Source organism: Macaca mulatta, chromosome 5 (genome assembly GCF_049350105.2).
Source record: "Macaca mulatta isolate MMU2019108-1 chromosome 5, T2T-MMU8v2.0, whole genome shotgun sequence".
In the NCBI taxonomy this organism is placed as follows: Eukaryota; Metazoa; Chordata; class Mammalia; order Primates; family Cercopithecidae; genus Macaca; species Macaca mulatta.
In genome coordinates this window covers 67,874,532-67,896,269 of record NC_133410.1, presented here as the reverse complement: position 1 = coordinate 67,896,269, position 21,738 = coordinate 67,874,532, and the positions used below count along the sequence as shown (strand labels likewise).

Below are 21,738 nucleotides of genomic sequence, written 5' to 3'. Positions count from 1 at the left end.
CAAGACTAATAAAGAAGAAAAGAGAGAATAATCAAATAGACGCAATAAAAAATGATAAAGGGGATATCACCACCGACCCCACAGAAATACAAACTACCATCAGGGAATACTATAAACACCTCTATGCAAATAAACTAGAAAATCTAGAAGAAATGGATAATTTCCTGGACACTTACACTCTCCCAAGACTAAACCAGGAAGAAGTTGAATCCCTGAATAGACCAATAGCAGGCTCTGAAATTGAGGCAATAATTAATAGCCTACCAACCAAAAAAAGTCCAGGACCAGATGGATTCACAGCTGAATTCTACCAGAGGTACAAGGAGGAGCTGGTACCATTCGTTCTGAAACTATTCCAATCAATAGAAAAAGAGGGAATCCTCCCTAACTCATTTTATGAGGCCAACATCATCCTGATACCAAAGCCTGGCAGAGACACAACAAAAAAAGAGAATTTTAGACCAATATCCCTGATGAACATCAATGCAAAAATCCTCAATAAAATACTGGCAAACGGGATTCAGCAGCACATCAAAAAGCTTATCCACCATGATCAAGTGGGCTTCATCCCTGGGATGCAAGGCTGGTTCAACATTCGCAAATCAATAAACATAATCCAGCATATAAACAGAACCAAAGACAAGAACCACATGATTATCTCAATTGATGCAGAAAAGGCTTTTGACAAAATTCAACAGCCCTTCATGCTAAAAATGCTCAATAAATTTGGTATTGATGGAACGTATCTCAAAATAATAAGAGCTATTTATGACAAACCCACAGCCAATATCATACTGAATGGGCAAAAACTGGAAAAATTCCCTTTGAAAACTGGCACAAGACAGGGATGCCCTCTCTCAACACTCCTATTCAACATAGTGTTGGAAGTTCTGGCTAGGGCAATCAGGCAAGAGAAAGAAATCAAGGGTATTCCGTTAGGAAAAGAAGAAGTCAAATTGTCCCTGTTTGCAGATGACATGATTGTATATTTAGAAAACCCCGTTGTCTCAGCCCAAAATCTCCTTAAGCTGATAGCAACTTCAGCAAAGTCTCAGGATACAAAATTAATGTGCAAAAATCACAAGCATTCTTATACACAGTAACAGACAAACAGAGAGCCAAATCGGGAATGAACTTCCATTCACAATTGCTTCAAAGAGAATAAAATACCTAGGAATCCAACTTACAAGGGATGTAAAGGACCTCTTCAAGGAGAACTACAAACCACTGCCAGTGAAATAAAAGAGGACACAATCAAATGGAAGAACATACCATACTCATGGATAGGAAAAATCAATATCGTGAAAATGGCCATACTGCCCAAGGTTATTTATAGATTCAATGCCATCCCCATCAAGCTACCAATGAGTTTCTTCACAGAATTGGAAAGAACTGCTTTAAAGTTCATATGGAACCAAAAAAGAGCCCGCATCTCCAAGACAATCCTAAGTCAAAAGAACAAAGTTGGAGGCATCACACTACCTGACTTCAAACTATACTACAAGGCTACAGTAACCAAAACAGCATGGTACTGGTACCAAAACAGAGATATAGACCAATGGAACAGAACAGAGTCCTCAGAAATAATACCACACATCTACAGCCATCTGATCTTTGACAAACCTGAGAGAAACAAGAAATGGGGAAAGGATTCCCTATTGAATAAATGGTGCTGGGAAAATTGGCTAGCCATAAGTAGAAAGCTGAAACTGGATCCTTTCCTTACTCCTTATACGAAAATTAATTCAAGATGGATTCGAGACTTAAATGTTAGACCTAATACCATAAAGACCCTAGAGGAAAACCTAGGTAGTACCATTCAGGACATAGGCATGGGCAAAAACTTCATGTCTAAAACACCAAAAGCAACGGCAGCAAAAGCCAAAATTGACAAATGGGATCTAATTAAACTAAAAAGCTTCTGCACAGCAAAAGAAACTACCATCAGAGTGAACAGGCAACCTATAGAATGGGAGAAAATTTTTGCAATCTACTCATCTGACAAAGGGCTAATATCCAGAACCTACAAAGAACTCAAACAAATTTACAAGAAAAAAACAAACAACCCCATCAAAAAGTGGGCAAAGGATATGAACAGACATTTCTCAAAAGAAGACATGCATACAGCCAACAGACACATGAAAAAATGCTCATCATCACTAGCCATCAGAGAAATGCAAATCAAAACCACAATGAGATACCATCTCACACCAGTTAGAATGGCGATCATTAAAAAGTCAGGAAACAACAGGTGCTGGAGAGGATGTGGAGAAATAGGAACACTTTTACACTGTTGGTGGGATTGTAAACTAGTTCAACCATTATGGAAAACAGTATGGCGATTCCTCAAGGATCTACAACTAGATGTACCATATGACCCAGCCATCCCATTACTGGGTATATACCCAAAGGATTATAAATCATGCTGCTATAAAGACACATGCACACGTATGTTCATTGCGGCACTATTCACAATAGCAAAGACTTGGAATCAACCCAAATGTCCATCAGTGACAGATTGGATTAAGAAAATGTGGCACATATACACCATGGAATACTATGCAGCCATCAAAAAGGATGAGTTTGTGTCCTTTGTAGGGACATGGATGCAGCTGGAAACCATCATTCTTAGCAAACTATCACAAGAACAGAAAACCAAACACCGCATGTTCTCACTCATAGGTGGGAACTGAACAATGAGATCACTTGGACTCGGGAAGGGGGACATCACACACCGGGGCCTATTATGGGGAGGCGGGAGGGGGAGGGATTGCATTGGGAGTTATACCTGATGTAAATGACGAGTAGTTGGGTGCTGACAAGTTTATGGGTGCAGCACAGCAACATGGCACAAGTATACATATGTAACAAACCTGCACGTTATGCACATGTACCCTAGAACTTAAAGTATAATAATAATAAAAAAAAGAAAATGCTGAAGATGTATATATTTGTACAATCAGAAACAAATGAATAATAGGCAAAAAACTAATATAAAATTCATGATCTAATAGCTAACTTCACATTCTACTATTACCAATTATGATACAGATCAGAGAATAGGGAAATAAAATCTTGATGGAAAATCCAAGTTATTTATATTTCGAGATTTATGATAACAAAGGTAATAGTAAAATGAAAGAATTACTATGCTTCAGAGAATGTAGAGGATAAAATAATCATGATATTTAATAAAAATTTTATGAATTATTTTAAATACAAAAACAATTTCCATGACAGTTGAAAATTTAAAATTCAACACTTTTAGGCATACTTGTCATTATTCAGTATCTTTCATATTAGCGATTCACAAATTCACTGCAGACTGTGGTTGCCACACGTTGATGGATGTGCGACATGCTGCCTATAGACAGGGTCAATAACTTTTATTTACTGTTACTAAAGGGTGAGTTTTCTTTTGAAATTATCACAAAAGAAATCTCATTGTTATAACTCTCAAAATATTGAATAAATTTGAGGCTTTTAGGGTACTAACTATTGAAAATCATTCATAAGTAGAGGAACCTTAAAATTCAATAAACACAATGATCATTTAAATAAAAATTGCTTTATTTCATTCCCCTCAATTCTCCAACTGAATGTTACAAAACGCACTATTGGATTTCTTCTCCCAGATTCTACCTGGTTACTAGCAAGGATGAATTTCACAATGTAAGCAAAGGAGCCTTGATGTTGATCCAGGAGCCAAACTGTTAGTATTCTATTCACAACTTCACTTTCCAGCTCTATGACTGTGTACAAGTCATTTAGGCACTGCTCAGCTTTCTTACCAATAAAATGGAAATAATAATTTTGCCTAACTCATGAAATATTTAAGAGATGAATGTGCTTAAAACAGCATATGTCACATCGCAAAATATAAATGACTGCTAATGTTAAAAAGATAAATGTATTAAAAATTAAAAAAAAAAACTGCTTTAGAAAAAATTGTCATTGGCATAGATAAAATGACCACCTGAGATTTCAGTGTTCACTACACAATTATTAAATATAGCACTAATGATGTATAAGATTTCTTATAGGTGGGAATTGAACAATGAGATCACTTGGACACAGGAAGGGGAACATCACACACCAGGGCCTATTGTGGGGAGGGGGGAGGAAGGAGGGAGGAGGGATAGCATTAGGAGATATACCTAATGTAAATGGGTGCAGCACACCAACATGGCACATGTATATATATGTAACAAACCTGCACGATGTGCACATGTACCCTGGAACTTAAAGTATAATAATAATAATATAATAATAAAAGATTTAGATAATAAAGGAAACACTAAACGTTTTAAGATATCTCATATGATAGAACATATTAAACTTTGTAGAACATAAATTATTTAATATAAAAAATATAGAGAGCTATGTTGTAGAACAAATCTATTGAATGGAATAATAGACTGAGATAATAGAAGAGAAAACCAAGTGAAAAGAATTACTGTTTCTCGTAGATCTATTTTTTAAAACTGCTAGTTTGTCATATAAAAAAAATGAAATAATTACTTTTTCTTTTTACATGATTATACAGAAATACACGTCTAGAAAAGGTTTTTGCATCTAACATATGTGCCTCTTTTCACATGCAGATACAATCATACAGTGTGTAATACAAGAGGAAAATTCTCACCTTCTCCAGTCATCAACTGATGCCAGCTATCACATTCAAGAATAAGATATCAAACATTTAAAGAGTGTTTAATATTTTTCTCTCAGTTCTATGAAGTCAATATTATAATCTTTAGGAAGTTGTAGTAATTTACCTACTTGACCTAATTTGTAAAAGAACACGGAAATAATGAACTAAACTTAAAAATATCCTTGTCACTGTGGTTGTAGTTATGATAAGAAATAGTTCACAACATAATACTAATTGATTGAATTTACAATTTAAAATAAATAAAATAAATGTTGGCATCATTCAACTAACACAACCAACTTCCAGATCCCAGTAAGCAGGTGTTTTTGCAGTAATTTTAAGATTTATTTAAAGAATGCACTTTTGGCCGGGCGCGGTGGCTCAAGCCTGTAATCCCAGCACTTTGGGAGGCCGAGACGGGCGGATCACAAGGTCAGGAGATCGAGACCATCCTGGCTAACATGGTGAAACCCCGTCTCTACTAAAAATACAAAAAACTAGCCGGGCGAGGTGGCGGGCGCCTGTAGTCCCAGCTACTTGGGAGGCTGAGGCAGGAGAATGGCCCGAACCCGCGAGGCGGAGCTTGCAGTGAGCTGAGATCCGGCCACTGCACTCCAGCCTGGGCGACAGAGCGAGACTCTGTCTCAAAAAAAAAAAAAAAAAAAAAGAATGCACTTTTAAAAAATGTTAATTGAATATCATATATAGCTAAGTCACACTTTGAGTAACAATTTTATATTTACACAAAATGGATTATGTAAAACATGGCTTGATATTTAAATTTATCACAATGAAAGAACAAAAAGTATTAATTTAATGAAATCATAAAAAATACTTTCAAACTTTTGAGTTTTTATAAGTACTGTAATAGAAGCTTAACACATTGTCGAACACAAGAATTGCTTACTATGCTTCCCAGAGTCTATAAAAATATTACTAATATCTATTTTCATTATCGTGATCAAATAATTAGGTGTTACTTATTTAAATTCAGAGTTCAAGTTTCATTTTGTTGTAAACCTTTATAAGAATTATGCTGTTTCACATATTTAATTGCACAATAATATAATCTCCAGTTGTAGAACTTGGATAAATATTTGTTTAACAAATAAATATTTGCTGAATGAATGAATGAGTGAATCTACAACTATATCAAGAAATTAAGTTCGAAATCGTGATTTCAAGGTTATATGCCATGATGACCATTATGTATAGTTTCAAATCAAAGTTGTATGTGGACAATCTACATGCTTACATGTAATGCAGTAGATTTAGAGGAAACACATTTTTTAGAAGACATTTGTTCAATATAACTTTCTGTGGGGTTTTACACAGCTGCCTTCTCTTTTCTACTATGGATCAATAGATGAGATTATATAGATGTATGGTTAAAATATCAGCTAAATAAATTATTTCGTTTCTCATTTATGTAAATTAAAAGGGAAATGATTTCATTTACCCCCTTGAAAAAGGGAGACTTGAAATCCTCTCTAGCCACAGCTTGCAAGTCTAGGTCACTGTGTCTCTGTGATATGAATGTGAAGCAAGCCTGATCTGGCCATCCAACATACCAAACAGTATATATACGCTATAATATCCAGTGCAGGCTAGCTAGTTGTTATTATTGTGCCTTAGACAAAATTTCCACACATGTATAGAAAAGCAGTTCTTAGGCAGTTCTCCATACATCATTATGAGGAAGAGTAAAACTCTTTTTACACTTATTTCTCTATATCACTGCATCCAGAAAGATTTTAAATGGAGAACCAGCTCATTTGAATTAAAACGTTTCCTAAACTGCATTCTGCTAAACATTTTTCATGAAGCGGTTCATAAGTATGCTGGGTAAAATGTTTCCTGACTAAATAATTTGGAAAAACCTGCAGGTCCATTAATACATTAAGAGTTTAGTATAATGTTGCAAGTAGAGAAATCTGCTTAATACCATTTAACTTGATATTTTATAGACTCAACTTGAGTATAGAACCCCTTTGACTTAATACACATTTACTTCCTGTTTCAGATAATTTTTAGTAAAACATCACTTTGGGAAATACTGAGTATCAATTCAGCAACTTCAGTCCTCTTTAGTTATTCACAACTGTAATGTTTCTCTTGTTTTGTAAAAGCATATGCACTTGATGGAACATGTAGTTTGAGCAAGAGAGAGAAAGATAAAGACAGAAAGATATCTTATTATAGCATTACCATTTCTGTGTCTAACCATATTATGCCCTGTTACTCTTTCAGAAAAATAAAAATTGGCAAAGTACCACCTACATTCTCAAACTTCACCAAACCCACACTTCAATTATTCATCTTTATCACCCCAACTAGGACCATAGAAGTAATTTCTTCAGTAGATTTACACAAAATCTAACTGTGAACTAATTCCAGTGTTAATATCTTCGTACATGTTATAATTGACCATTATGTCAGATTTCAAATCAGTCAAAAAAATAAAGGCATAAACTATATGTATAAAAAGAATCTTTTTATTAACTGTTCTTTTTAAATAGATGAATAAACTGAGCTAAAGTTTGAAATAAATCACACATTTAACTAAGTATGGACTCAAGTTGTCAGTATTATTTGCTCCTGTTACTGTTGCTGTTTTTATGATGTGGTTTTCATAATTTTATACCACCTGAATTCATTGAAAAAAAAATGGACATCTTTAAAGTATATTGGAACATACTGACCATACTTGGCTAATAATATGAAGAATGTCACTATAAAATCCTGTAGTTTTTTTTTCACTGCTATGTCATAAATCTTCCATTTGAAAATGTGTGGAGTCTATACAAGGGAATCTTCATTTTAACATTTTATTGACTGCTTATGTCATATTGTATCCTCATGCCCATTTCTACTTTCAAAGGATAATGCAATATATGTAAATGTCAGGAACAAGCTTCAATGTATGAATAATACTACCAAGAAAATTACTGATGATTGGTTAGTCAGAAAAAACTCTCAATATCTGATGACATGATAGCTACCTTTAACCTTCCAGGATAATGGCATACTAATACCACTTTTGCAACCACATTAAGTTTCCTGATATTAGCCTTGAGATGATATATGTTATTTTGATCATAATAACCTTAATCTATATATTTTAAGGATGTAAAAAATAAAAGTTATAAGATGAGATAAATGCAGCATACAGCCACTACTATTAGTTACCTTTAAAAATTTCATTATGCAATCTGGCATCATAATGAGGCAAACAGCAAACCAGAGAAGTTTGTTTAATGAAGTGACTATATTTCAGGATTATACTCATGGTTATGTCTTTAACTGTGCAGACTGGAAGTATTTGTGAATAATCTTGAATTATTTGAATAATTTATAATCACAGCAGAGCCTGTGTGATTCATTGGCTTATCGCACATTTGCATATTCTAATCAACCAAAGTCCGTGCATGCCCAATATACAAAACTCTCTTAATTTTTTTTTTTTCTAACAGCCTTGGCAGCTGTCCTGTCCTGATATATATACTGTAGAGTAGAACACATGAAGGATTAAGTTCAATGTTCCTAAAGTATATGCATACCATTTCCATTATCTGTGTTCTAGATAAAATGCTAAGAAATAAGATGAATTGGAATATATATGCTCAATGAGTTCACATTGATAAAATATGTAATTAAATATTTATAATTACATTTTGGAAGTGGTAAAATAACATAAATAAATTCCACATAAGAAAAGCAATGTAAACAGACAATAAAGGTTGTCTTCCTCTTTTGTTTCTATATTTTCACATCTACAACGTGCTTCTAAGCTAGAGCCAATGTTAGATGCAGCACAGGGACTTTCAGAACCAGGTCAGCAATCACAAGGGTGATTTTCTTAGACTCTAAAGAAACAATGAGCTAATAGGATGTTATTAGTTTTCTTTGCCTACTCATAATAACTGGGTAGGGGCAGCAGTATAAGATTATTATACAATCAAAACATCATAGAGGAACAGAGGTATTTGTGTTATGGAAAAGAATGATGATAACTAAAAGACATACAATCAATTGCTGCAACAAAGTCCCAAATATACAAATAGTGGGATAAAATTCATATGTAGTGTATGATCAGGCTTCATAAATATAATGGACATTATAGGCTGTAGCAATGCATTTTTCTACAAATTTTGGGAATAACATATTTCACTTTGGTAACTATTTTTATAACTAAGTCAATTTTATATTTATGGAAATACTTCCTCATCAGAATTCCTAAGACACACTAATTGAGATGAACCGCAGATAGTTTTTTGATACTTCGTTTTTCTAAAGCTGCTCTCCTTAACTATAGTGATGGCTGCCAACATCTACGCCAACGTGTATAGTACATGATTCCATCCTCTTCCCTCTACCCAGCTAGAGCTGTTTGCATCAGTGATGCACAGGTGAACCAAGTGGAGCCCATCACAATATTTCAATGTTGAATTTGGAACATTTCCAGTCAATGTGAGATAGTCACTTTAATATAGGAGGGCAAACTTGGAATTGCAGAAAGGGCATGTGCAAAGTGAAGCAAAGAAATCTGGTCTGCAGAGAAGAATGAAAAAATAACTGGTCAGTTACTGTAGGTAACTTGTCAGACATAAACATATAAGAAGAGCCCCCCCCACCACCACCCCGCACACTCTCTCTCTCTTTCACACACACACACACACACACACACACACACACACACACACCAGGAATGTCAGGCGACTATCAGGTAATGGTCAGGTGGTTAGTAAGTTTCTCGCTAAAATAATCATTGGTCACAGCTAGTGCCAGGGAAAGGGAGTCTCTCAATAGAGAGAAAACACCTGAAACTGGTGATCAGCAGCTTCCCTATGAGATCTCAGGAGTTGGGCGGGTGGGCTCAAGCATGTTCATTACTAGGAGTAATGGAGTTTAACTGGTATATGACCTTGGAGGGACATTCCACTGGCAAGGCAAGAATGCCTCAAGTCAGCATGAGTACAACTCCTGTAAATACACTGTGCATGCGGCCCCTGTCAAGTGCCAGCAGGCCAGTGCATGTGGACAGCCTACTTCAAGGGAAGACTCAGGGCAGAAGGGATTCAAGACCCGGAAGTATGCCAACATATAAAACTCCAAGTCTAAGGTCATCAGTGCACTCTCTCAGTGATCTATCAAGTTTCCAGCTTGGCCCTCTTCCACATGTACTTTATTTCCTTTCATTTCTGCTCTAAAGCTTTTGAATAAACTTCCACTCCTGCTCTAACACTTGCCTCGGGGTCTCCTTCTGCCTTATGTTGCCTCAAATTCTTTCTTCTAAGGAGGCAAGAATTGAGGTTGCTGCAGCCCTGTACAGATTTGCCACTGGTAACAGTCAGAAGCAGGAACCAGGGAGAGAAAGCAACCCCTGCCTAGCTGAAGTCATTTTACATTAAATGACACCAACTGACTTTTGACTAACAGAATAATAAATAACTAAATCAGCTTTAGTTGTATGGATAACTCATAAGGTTAGAATATTTCCTGGAAACTGTCCCTGTAAGGATAATATTTTATCTTAATAATAATTTTTGGATGAAATACTTCCTCCATATCCTGACTACTTAAGAGAAAAGCAGAACAACACTTAAGTTGTTTTGAAGATCAATTTTATTATTGAGCACATGCCCATCATTGTACCCCTGTTCTTGGTGAGGGTAAAGTGATGCATACAAAAAGGTTTTCAAAGAGTGTTTTCATAGATTTATGTAAGTCTATCATCAAATAATATACAAAATTGCAATCCTTTAGTCTGCTTTTGATAAACATTCCCTGCCTTCACTGTGCATTTTCCCTTCTTGCTGTAATTAGTAAGCATTCCTATTTTGATTTGTGAAACTGAATTGTTCATATCAGTGAAAAAGAATTAATTGTTTTAGGAAACTTTACAGACATTATACCAAGTAAAGTGCCAGAGTGACTTTTGGTAAAACCACTCAAGGCTTTATTAATAAATTATATAGATGTTTTATTTAACAAGTGAATATATCTTCCATTTTTAAGTTTTAACTAAAATATAGTTCAAACATACTGAAGAGAATGATCAAAACATAATGACCTTATAAGTCAATCACAACCACTACCTATCATTTGGTAAGAATAAAAAAACTTTTTAATAAACTTCCACTCCTGCTCTAACACTTGCCTCAGACTCTACTTGGCAACATCATGCACTGAGTCCTCAATATGGGTCAGATATTGTGCTAAATGCTGCATCATACTTTCTTGAGGAAGTAATACTTAAGTCAAATCTAAAGGGTAGGACATTTAGCTAGCCAATTGCAGTTGGGTTAAAAAGAGATTAATAAGATGATATTATGGATAAAGGTCATTTTCCAATTTATGAGTTTCTCTATTAATTAGGAAAAGTGTTTTGAGAACTTCTAAAGAAGAAAATATTGGCATTAATTTATATTGATTTTAAATATATAACCAGGGTGAACACAGTGATACCTAATGAACATAATGAACAAATAATACATGTATATCTCAAAAACCAAAACAGAAACCAAGAACAAGAACAAAAATAATGGCAGCATCACACACTGAGTCCCCAATGTGGGTGACGTATTGTGCTAAACACTGCACCACTGACTCTTTCTAATCCTTTCAACAATCTTGTACAGTAGGTAGTATTATACATAATGTATAGATGAAGAAACAGAGAGATTAACTAACTTGCGACACATATCTGGAATCTAGATTAGCTGACGTCAAGACCTCTATGTTAAGTATGTTACTGCCACTAAGGACGCAAATATTTATATACTTTAGTAAACTAGATCAAACTCAGTGGAGAAGTAGCCCCTGTTGTGTTTATGTTTGTGCAGGTTGTATATTTCACAACTCTAGGAGACATCATTCAAACTGATGTTTTTTAATACTTGAGGACAGAAACTGAGTCCTGTTTACCACCATAATCTCTGTGCTTGTCATAAGCATTTTTGGTAAAAATAAGTTGTAAAGTATTATTGGCTTAGCTTGGTACAATACAAAATAAATAGAAACCGCCAAATCCAAAGGTTGCTATCTTTGTTTCACTATTCAATTTTCAGCAAAAAAAAAAAAAAAAAAAAAATGTGCAGCCTTTTGGTTCCAAACACTCACTACTTCCTAAAGATTTAAATAACTGATTATCAATCAGTAACTGATATAGGTAATGTGAATTTATATTTGAGACATAGGGTGATGTGCTAGAGGTGAAGACAAAAAGGTCCTTACAGTAGAGCAGTTTATAGTATTCACACAATCGATAACACTATACGTATCTCATTTTCAATGTGTTCAATATACAAAAATTGCTATATTGATTCATCCAAAGAAGTATCCACACTTCTGGGTGGTAATGAGAGGTTTCATGTTGTATAACTTGAGCTGTACCTTGAAAAAAGGATTATCATTAAGATGGATTTTATGGAGAGTAAGAAGTATTCCAAGAAATTTGTGGAAAACACCAGAAGTAGAAATTTATATGAATCATTTGTAGAGTTAAGATGAAAGAAATTAGCTCATTAGAGGGAAAGTATTGGGGGATATAGGATCACAAAGACAACAATGGCTACGCTCCAAAGGACCAAAATTTCAGGTTGAGCAGTTTGGACCATCATTTTCTCCATTAGTGCAAGCACTGAACAACACACAAAAAACAAAGAGAATAAGGCAATGAATAGCAAAAGCCTCAAAAAACTCCAAAAGCAGGAGGAGTCTCTCTTCCCCTGCTGCCTTTAATGGAAATAATCAACAGGAATGCGGGATGATTACAGTATATTTTTTCTCCGTGGGAGAGGGAGATTATGTACTCAGAACCATAAAGCATTTGCTTGCAAAATTAATTCAAATTGACTTGCATGGGAGCACTGTCACAGGAATTGAAAACAGCTAAAGGATGGTTTAAAAAAAAAATCATGATAAACAGCAATCAAACCACTTGGAAAAATACCTGGTGGTTGATCCCCAGGGAACTCTGCAAGGCCTAGTTTTATTTAACATTTTCATTAATAAATTGGAAGATGGAAGTAAAAAACAAAACAAAAAATCATTATACTCACATACGGAAACTGGTACAAATATCAATTTTTTTTTTCCAAAAGAAAAATACCTTTAGGCCTGGGTTTTGCATGGGCTATATCATTTGGCAGAGAACGACTTAGATATCTATATATCCCTCTATACATAATGGGTAAAAGGAAAATATTTGGACTCAATATGAGATTGTGGAAATTATACTGGGAAATAGGCATTTGGTACAAGTCTGTTAACAGGTACCTCATGTCACAGAAGTAGGTAACGATAACTCGTATATGACTCTATAAATGTCCTGACACTCTTTTGCTCCCTGCCTGTTTTACAAACAAGTGAAAAAAGCAATCTGAAGAAGAAAAAATCAGAATAATAAACAGTTGGATGCAAAGCTAGACAAAGTGATAAGTGTAGATAACATAGCTGTACACATTGTAATCTGGAGTAAAAACATCAGATAGTGGTTTGCATGGAGGGGAGAAGAGATGGATTTCACCGCATGAACTGCTAACGAGGAAGAATAGAGTCTGTCTGGATGTCATGCTTTCCTGAGGAAGTAATACTCAAGTCAAATCTGAAGGGTAGGACATTTAGCTAGCCAATTGCAATTGGGTTAAAAACAGATTAATAAGACGATATTGTGGATAAAGGTCATATTCCAATTTATGAGTTTCTCTATTAATTAGGAAAAGTGTTTTGAGAACTTCTAAAGAAGAAAATATTGGCATTAATTTATATTGATTTTAAATATATAACTAGGGTGAACACAGTGATACCTAAGGAACCTAATGAACAAATAATGCATGTATCTCTCAATCATACTATGCAGGAATATGCTATGACTATTATCAGTTCATTTTAAGTGTTTGCATATATCAAAGACTAAATACAACATTTGTCTTATATCAGAAGCAGAGATGGACATTTTAAAGAACTTTATTCATAATTGCTAAGTTTCCATGTGAGAAATCTAAATGCAAAATGTTTTGTCTTCTATACTTCAGTGTATGCTTAATAACTATCTTGAGTTTCATAAATTATTTATCTTAATTATTTTACAGATGGGGTATGCTTTTTATTTTTCTAAAAACATTGAATACAAAGCTACTTTGGATCAGGCTTGTTCTTCATTATATTGGCATTTGCATTATATATTATAATATCCATTCCCTTTAGAATTCTTTTCTATCACTGTTCAAATAAAGAGCTTTTCTATATCCACTAATGTGCTCTTTTTTTTTACCCACTTCAGCATTACTTTAATCTTTATTAGCCCCTTTGTGCTCAGTGTGGGCTTCTGTGCTAGTCATTATTTTTCCTTTCTTTCAGTAGGAAGAAAAACCAAAATAAGATTCTGGCAAAACTCACTGTGATCTTCAACAAAATATGAGATTAGCAGAGTTCAAATACTTCTCCTCATTCTTGCCTTTAATTTGAGGGACAAGGAATCATACACAAAACACACACATACACACACACACACACAAACATTCACACTGTTGTCAAAATCTGAGTACCAGAATGGAAAATCCAGTTTCAGTTTTTCTTGATTCAGGAGAAAACACATAAAACACTAACAATGTATTCACAGCCCATTTTGAGTAAAAACCTGAGTTATTTCCAGCTTCAAAAGTAAGCACAAAGGTTCTCAGTCTCAAAGAAATAATAGAACAAAGCAATAATAAAACAAGAAAAGCCATAAACTCCTGTTTTGAAGTATCTACAATGTAGGGTTATTTTTTCTTTCTCCTCCAGGCAGAGAGCAACTTACTTTGTCTGCATTTTAGTACAAATACCACTTAAGTCAATAATTTGAAATCTTCAAATGAAAAAATGATTATGAATGATCCCAAAAGTTCTTAAGATCAGCATTAGAAAAAAAAATTTTAATGATGTTTGTATTCTTTATTTGACTGGAGGAAGAAAATAGAGCAAAAATCCAAGCAGAATTAGCAATACAACTGAGCGGTGATGCTCAGGGGAATGCAGCAGTTTCCCCATTGTGTGCTAGAGGAAGCGCAGACAACTCAGTGGGGAGAAGGCTGGTTCCACCAAAGCAAAGGATGCAGTTGTATCTTGTGATCATACATAACAACAGCTTATGGAAAAAAAGAGCAATAGTGGAATTTCTAAGACATGAAATCACAAACTGTTCTAAGCAAACACTAAACCATTAATTTTATTCTCACAAGAATAAGCCTTGAAAACACTTGATAAGAATTTCCAGGGAATGATTATGTTCACATACAGGCTTAGACTGTATAAGTTAATCAATATAAAATTTTCCAGACGGTGACTGAAACAACTCTAATGTAATTAGAAGGAAGCAAAAACAAAATGCACTTTTAGGTTGTGTACATATAGGCTAGTGAAGCTATGAATAATGAGATTGATAGTTTAAGGGCAGAAAGATAAAGAAGGAGGAAAGCTTTAAGTGAGGAGATATTTATTTTACAGACTCTATTGGGTTTACTATTATTCCACCAAGCAATTTGATTAGAAAATTGAAATTCTCTTTGAGGTGAATTCCCTCTTCAGCATGGACTCTTGTATGTATAAACTAAAAGTCTGGGTACCCGCCAGAATCTGGTCATGACTCTGAAAACCTAGAGTAGCTCATCTCTGGTTTTAAATAATCAGGGTGCTAGATGACCTGAGATTGAAATGAACTCAGTCTCCAAGTAACTGCATAGCCTTGGAAAAGTCACCCATACTAAACCTCATTTTTTTTTTTTCATCTACAAACAGAGTATTAAGTGTTCCTTTGTGCATTGTCATTATTAGTTTTAAATGTTGATGTATATTTATGTACTGAAAGTGTATTTTTTCATGGCAAGATAGAGCGATATGACACTGCATGTGCCAAATACAGAATACGTGCTCTTCCCAGGTGTGTCGCAAACTACTTGAGTGACCTTGATCAAATACCATCGTCTCTCTCTGACACTTTTGCACATCTATAAAAAGAAAGAACAAGACAAGAAAATGCATTATCTACTGCCTTGTTCTCCTTGATTACTCATTCTCAGAACCATAACGCTCCCTTAAGCTCCAGGATGTGAAGAATTTGGGGTGTTTTACTTCACTGCTATAGCCTCAGTGCCTAGAAGACTGAAGGAAATATACTAGAAGCGCAATAAATATTTGTTGAATGAATAAATGCAGCAAATTACATAGTACTGCTAGATATGTCCAGAAGAAAAAAGAGGAGAGTTAAAGTTACTACCATGAGGCAGAACAACAGGCACACAAATACACACACACAAACAAACACAAATAAATACTATCACACATGTAACAGTTGAGAAATACATGCAGATGCCAAAATTCAAATGGCGTTTCCTAATTAAGGGGAAGTACTCAAAGACTAAAAAGAAACCATGCCAGCATGTATAGAGAAGTTTTCTGTTGTTTGTTTGTTTGTTTTTAAGTTAGGTCCCTCCAGAAACAAACAAACAAAAAAAAATGTGGATGCTTCTGCAATATTAGAGAAATGACTATTCATTGCTGTCGTTGTCACAGATTGGTAACTTAAATGAATGAGGAGGGTCGGGTAGTAAATAAGTCAAACAGGAGAATTTACATACTCTTCTACATGGCAGTTTTACTCAGCTTTGGACTATTCAAGCTATAAAAGGCTCCTGGCTCTGGCTTTCTGAAATATCCAATTAACAGAAACTTGAAATTCAGATTTTATAAGAAATCTTCAATTCTCATGTGTTAAAAATGAATTCATATATATACATATATAAGTTTTGTATATATATACACACATATATGCTAAAACAAACAAAAAAACTTATGGAGTGGTGGATCTCCTAGTATTAAAATAGAAATGCATTAGAAGATCAAGGAAAGGATGTTTACGACTGCCAACACTGTGTCAAGTTCTTTGCTAAGTTTTACTTATTTCATGTTCATCAGAAAACTATAAGTAATGTATGCCCCATTTTATAAATAAAAAATAAGTTATCCTTCCAATAAATATTTATTGAAGTTCTATTACAAGCCAGAAATTAAATCAAGCTTTAGAAACACTGTAAAGTGGCAAATATGAAATAACTATGGTAAGTCTATGAGGTTACAATGTAATAAAGAGGACAAATACAGAAAAGTATTACAGGTGCAGTGATTGTTTTTAACAAATGTATGGCACAAATGTCTGACTATGAGGAATGAATATTAGTGTTTCCCTTAAATTCTTGCAAAATTCTTAAGCTCAGATTTGAGGTGACATTTTTACCAGTATAAGAAATAAACATATCCATTCTTAAGGCCTAAAGTTCAGAAGAATATTCTGAAAAAAGTGAAGAAAGTGTAGTACTTTTAATTGAATATTCATACAGTTGCTTTTTTTAATGTTTATAAGGAGTTTTGAATTCTCAAAGGACCAATTCAATTTAATATATATTTATTAAATATATAATCTGTATTAGGCAATATGCCAGGCAATATCTCCACAACTGGGGATAAAAATCTGAGTACAATTGGTTCACTTTAAATCAGGAATTCTATTTAGAGGAAGACACTCTACGTAAATAATACAAAACCAAGTAAGTTTTCTGGTAGCATAAGAGAAAAACCAAACAATCTCTAGAACAGAATTCATAACTTACATGATACATGTAAATATTCAGGTAGGCCGGGTGCCGTGGCTCATGCCTGTAATCCTAGCACTTTGGGAGACTGAGGCTGGTCGATCACTTGAAGTCAGGAGTTGGGGACCAGCCTGACCACCATGGAAAAACCCTGTCTCTACTAATAAAATACAAAATTAGCCAGGCGTAGTGGCACATGCCTGTAATCCCAACTACTCAGAAGACTGAGGCAGGAGAATTGCTTTAACCCAGGAGGCGGAGGTTGTGGTGAGCTGAGATCGTGCCATTGCATTCCAGCCTGGGCAACAAGAACGAAACTCCATCTCACACACACAAAAATATTCAGGTAAATATTTCCTGAATGAATGGAGCAATAGGGTTAAGTTATATGAGCCATACTCAAGGACAGGGACCCTTGTCTTACCCAAGTTTTATATAAATCACAGACTCTGGTGTAAGATATTGTATACAACAAATATTTAAGGCCACTTACTGATTCAAATTATACTTGATTTCTTTAAAACAATGTTAATATGCAAATCACACTTGAATTTGAAATAAAATGATTTTAAGCCATATCCATGAAAGCATAAATGCAAACAGCATTACTATGTGGTTTTTATTAAAACATGACCTCAAATAATAAAACAATACCATAAACAATCAATTCTAAAATTAACTGTTGTTACTTAAAATGCATTTTTCAAACTTGAGGGAAATCAAATAATCAGTTTATATGTTTCTCTAAGAAAATGAAGTAGGGAGAATAAAAGGAAAATAAAGATGCAGTTTTCTCTGAAAAAAATATGTGGGTTGCATATGTGTAAAACCTATTTCTAAAAATATGTTTCTAGTGGTAAAAATATTTATTTTGATCATTTATAGTTGCACATATTTTGCTTATTTGAGAACGTGTTAGTTTCTTCTTCATTTTCAAAAGGCAGTTTTCCTGGATATCGAATTCTAGCTCCACAGTCTTTCTCTTCTTGCATTTTGAAGAGGTCATCGCTTTGCCTTCTGGACCCCATGATTTCTAGTAAGAAATAGCTGTGCAAAGTACTGAGGATCGCTTATACAAGGTGAGATGTTTGACTCTAGCTACTTTTGAAAGTTTCTCTCTTTGGCTTTTGATAGTTTAACTATGATGTGTCTAGTTGTGAATGTGTTTAACTTTATCCTACTTCAGTTTGTTGAGTTTCCTGAATGTGTGCATTAATGTTTCCTTATCAAATTTGGGAACTTTATGTTCATTAATTCTTCAAATATTTGTTCTAACCCATTTGGCCTCCCTTCTTCTGAGACTCCCATTATATCTGTGTTCTTCCCACTGATCTCTAAGTTTCTGTTTATTTCTGTTCATTAATTTTTCTTTCTGTTCCTCAGATTGGATTATCTCAGTTGTCCTATCTTCAAGTCAGCTTATTCTTTATTCTCTCTGCTCAAATCTGCCCCTATTGCAAATTCTTCATTCAATTTTATACTTTTCAACTCCAATTTATTTTTCATTTATAAGAGGTTCTATCTCTTTATTGATATTTTGAATTCAATTATACATTACTTTATACTTTCTTTTAGTTCTTGACACATATTTTCCTTTACTTCTTTCAACGTATTTTAACAGCTGGGCATATTCAGTATAAATTCTAATAACTGCTTTTGTTCTTTTTACCAGCAATACTTTCTTGTTTCTTTGCATTTCTCATAGTATTTTGTTATTGGAAATCTGGCATATTAAATAAAGTAATGTGACAACTCTGAAAATTAGATTCTCCCTCACTCTCCAGGGAGTGTTAATGTTTGTTTCTTTAATGACTTTTCTGAAATAATTCTGTATACTCTATTTTTCAATGGCCATGTGTAGCCATTGAAGTCATTGCTCTATTAGCTTACATAACAGGTATTGCTTAGACAGAATATTTTGTTAATCTCAAACCAGTAAGTGTTTCAACTTTGGGGAGGGTCTGTGTGTGCATGTTGGGACATTCCTTCAATATTCAGCTAAGCAATTAAAGACCTACCTTAACCTTCTCTTCCTGCTTGTGAGCAAGTAAAACCTTAGGTCTTTCTCAGGTCCTTCCTGAGCATACATATGCCCCTGGGCATGTACAAAGCCCTACACATGTGCATGGCCTTATAAATTCCAAATAAGTCATTGAGGCATTTGAAAATCAGTGTGGACATCTCAATTTCCAGCTTTCCCTAAGTTTTCTGGTTGACAAGCCTATTGTTTGTCCCAAATTTTAGGTAGCCCCTCACACAGAAGAAAAATCAGACAATTGCCTGTCTTTTTGACAAATGTCCAGCTGAGAAAAAGCTTTTGGACTTCAACAGCTCTAAGTCAGGTGAAATCAAGAGTGTCTTACAATGCGGTCTTCCAGGGAGTTCTCAAACATATCAAATAAAGACAGTTCTCTGAAATTGAGACTGGGAAGAATCTCCTACTCCCTTTCAGTTCTTACTAGTCTACTGGTTTTCACCATGATGGCTGAATTTTGGCTTTTCAAGACTACCTCAGAGCTAGAGAGGCAGGAAGGACATGGAGCAAGTAAAATGCCACAAACTTTGCTATTTTAAAAGACTCAGTCATTTTTCTTAAATAAAAGTGTCCCATATTGCTCCAAGATGATGTCTGAATACCAGAGTTCCAATAAAAATGACTCGAACATTTTTTTTCCAGTTTTCTTGTGGCAATTATTGAAAAAATAATTTGGTGGTCATTATTCCACAATTTTTATGGACATCATTCTGATTATCTATATTTCACCTATGATTATGTTGCTTATCTAATCACAAATGGCACAGCTAACTAAAAATATTTTAAAAGTGTATATATTTTTACTATCATTGTATATACCATGAACATTCATTTTCCTTAAATATAATACATTTTTTCCTTCATTTTGCATTTGAGTGATGTAACACAAAACATAACGCCTGAATCCCACATACATATCTCACACTCAAACAAATATACATTCATTAAGCCCCTCTAAGTTAACTTCCCTGTCTTCAATATTAACATTTGGTACACTATGTCAAAGGAAACATTACTCAACATAATAACAAGAATTTTGAAAAGGATGCTCATTGTTTAAAAAACAGAACAAATATACCACTATATGAACAATAATAATAGAAAAAAAAGACAGCATGAAGTTGTTAGAATAATTTAAAAGATCCAATTTCCAACACAGAAGGATTATGTTTTTATAAAGCTATTAATTGTGCTTCATATAGAAATCATATATAAAATTGAGTAAATTTCCTCAAATGTATAGTTGCAACAGCAACTACAACACCGTACTTATACTCTCACAGATACGCTCTTTCAAAGCTCTATTTTAATAACTTCTGAGTGGAAACAGGAGAAAAACACAAAACTAAATTCAAAGAAAATATCTCATATATTCTCTCTGGATTCTAAAAAACTAATTTCAACACAACACATCAACCATACTCTCAGAAAGAAAAAAATTAAAATATTTATTCAATAGATTATTTTTGGTACATGAAAAAAAAGGAAGAATACAAAATATCTGTATAGGTTCTCATAAACAGACGTTAGCCAGACATTTATCTGTACGGAATCATGACAGATGAAAGAAAGAGTGTGTGGTGGTTCAGGAAAAAAAAGGAAGGGAAGAAGGAAGAGTATAAGAAAGATAAAAGAGGAACACATTGAAAGTATACACGTTATTATCTTGAGCCTGGCTCTACTTGCGTTATGCAATGTTTTTGTTTGTTTTTTGTTATTTTGCCTTACCTTTATGTTCCAATATCTTAAAAATCTACTAGCATTCCTTTTTAATATTATGGCTTTAAATACATCTGTAACTTTTCACAACTAAAGAGAAATACAAAATTGATGAAAAACATAAAAGCCCACTGAGATGAGGATGTTAATATACAAATTATTATGGATTAGAATAATTAATACAACGTACGATTTCCATAATAACTTTCTTAGTAAAGGACTGATTCACACACCTGGTTTACTCGTTAATTTGAAAATGAAAATTTTGGCTCTTTAGGTTATTATGACAAAATTTGTTATAATATTAGATTACTCTAAAATAAACCTTTGATATTTTCTAGATGAATTGCAGTTGCATATGTACATGATATTATAATAGTTTCTTGGATTTTTTTTATCTCAATGGAATTTAAAGGAATTTCTTATACTATTTTTATTCCCTTATTCTGTAAATGAAGTCAAAATTAAATTGGTCCCAGCTTTGAATCACACTGATCATAGACCAGTTAAATTTTATTTCCTATGCAATATGCCAGGATGATGGCAAATTAGTAGCAAATCAAATACTTTTATATTTAATATAAACTAATTCTGAAAGTTTCTTTGTTGTTTTCATGTGAACTTTTCCTAAATGCTGAAGGAAACTTCACATTTCTTTGTGGAACAATACTCAGAGAGGAAATAGTATATTTACTCTT

The 21,738-nt window shown here is 34.0% G+C and overlaps 1 protein-coding gene across 2 annotated transcripts in view; it reads right to left on the bottom strand.

Annotated features, from left to right (window-relative positions):
• The window catches only part of EPHA5 (EPH receptor A5), a 353,853-nt gene that overhangs the window by 304,226 nt on the left and 27,889 nt on the right, over nucleotides 1-21,738 (bottom strand). The window lies entirely within an intron of this gene.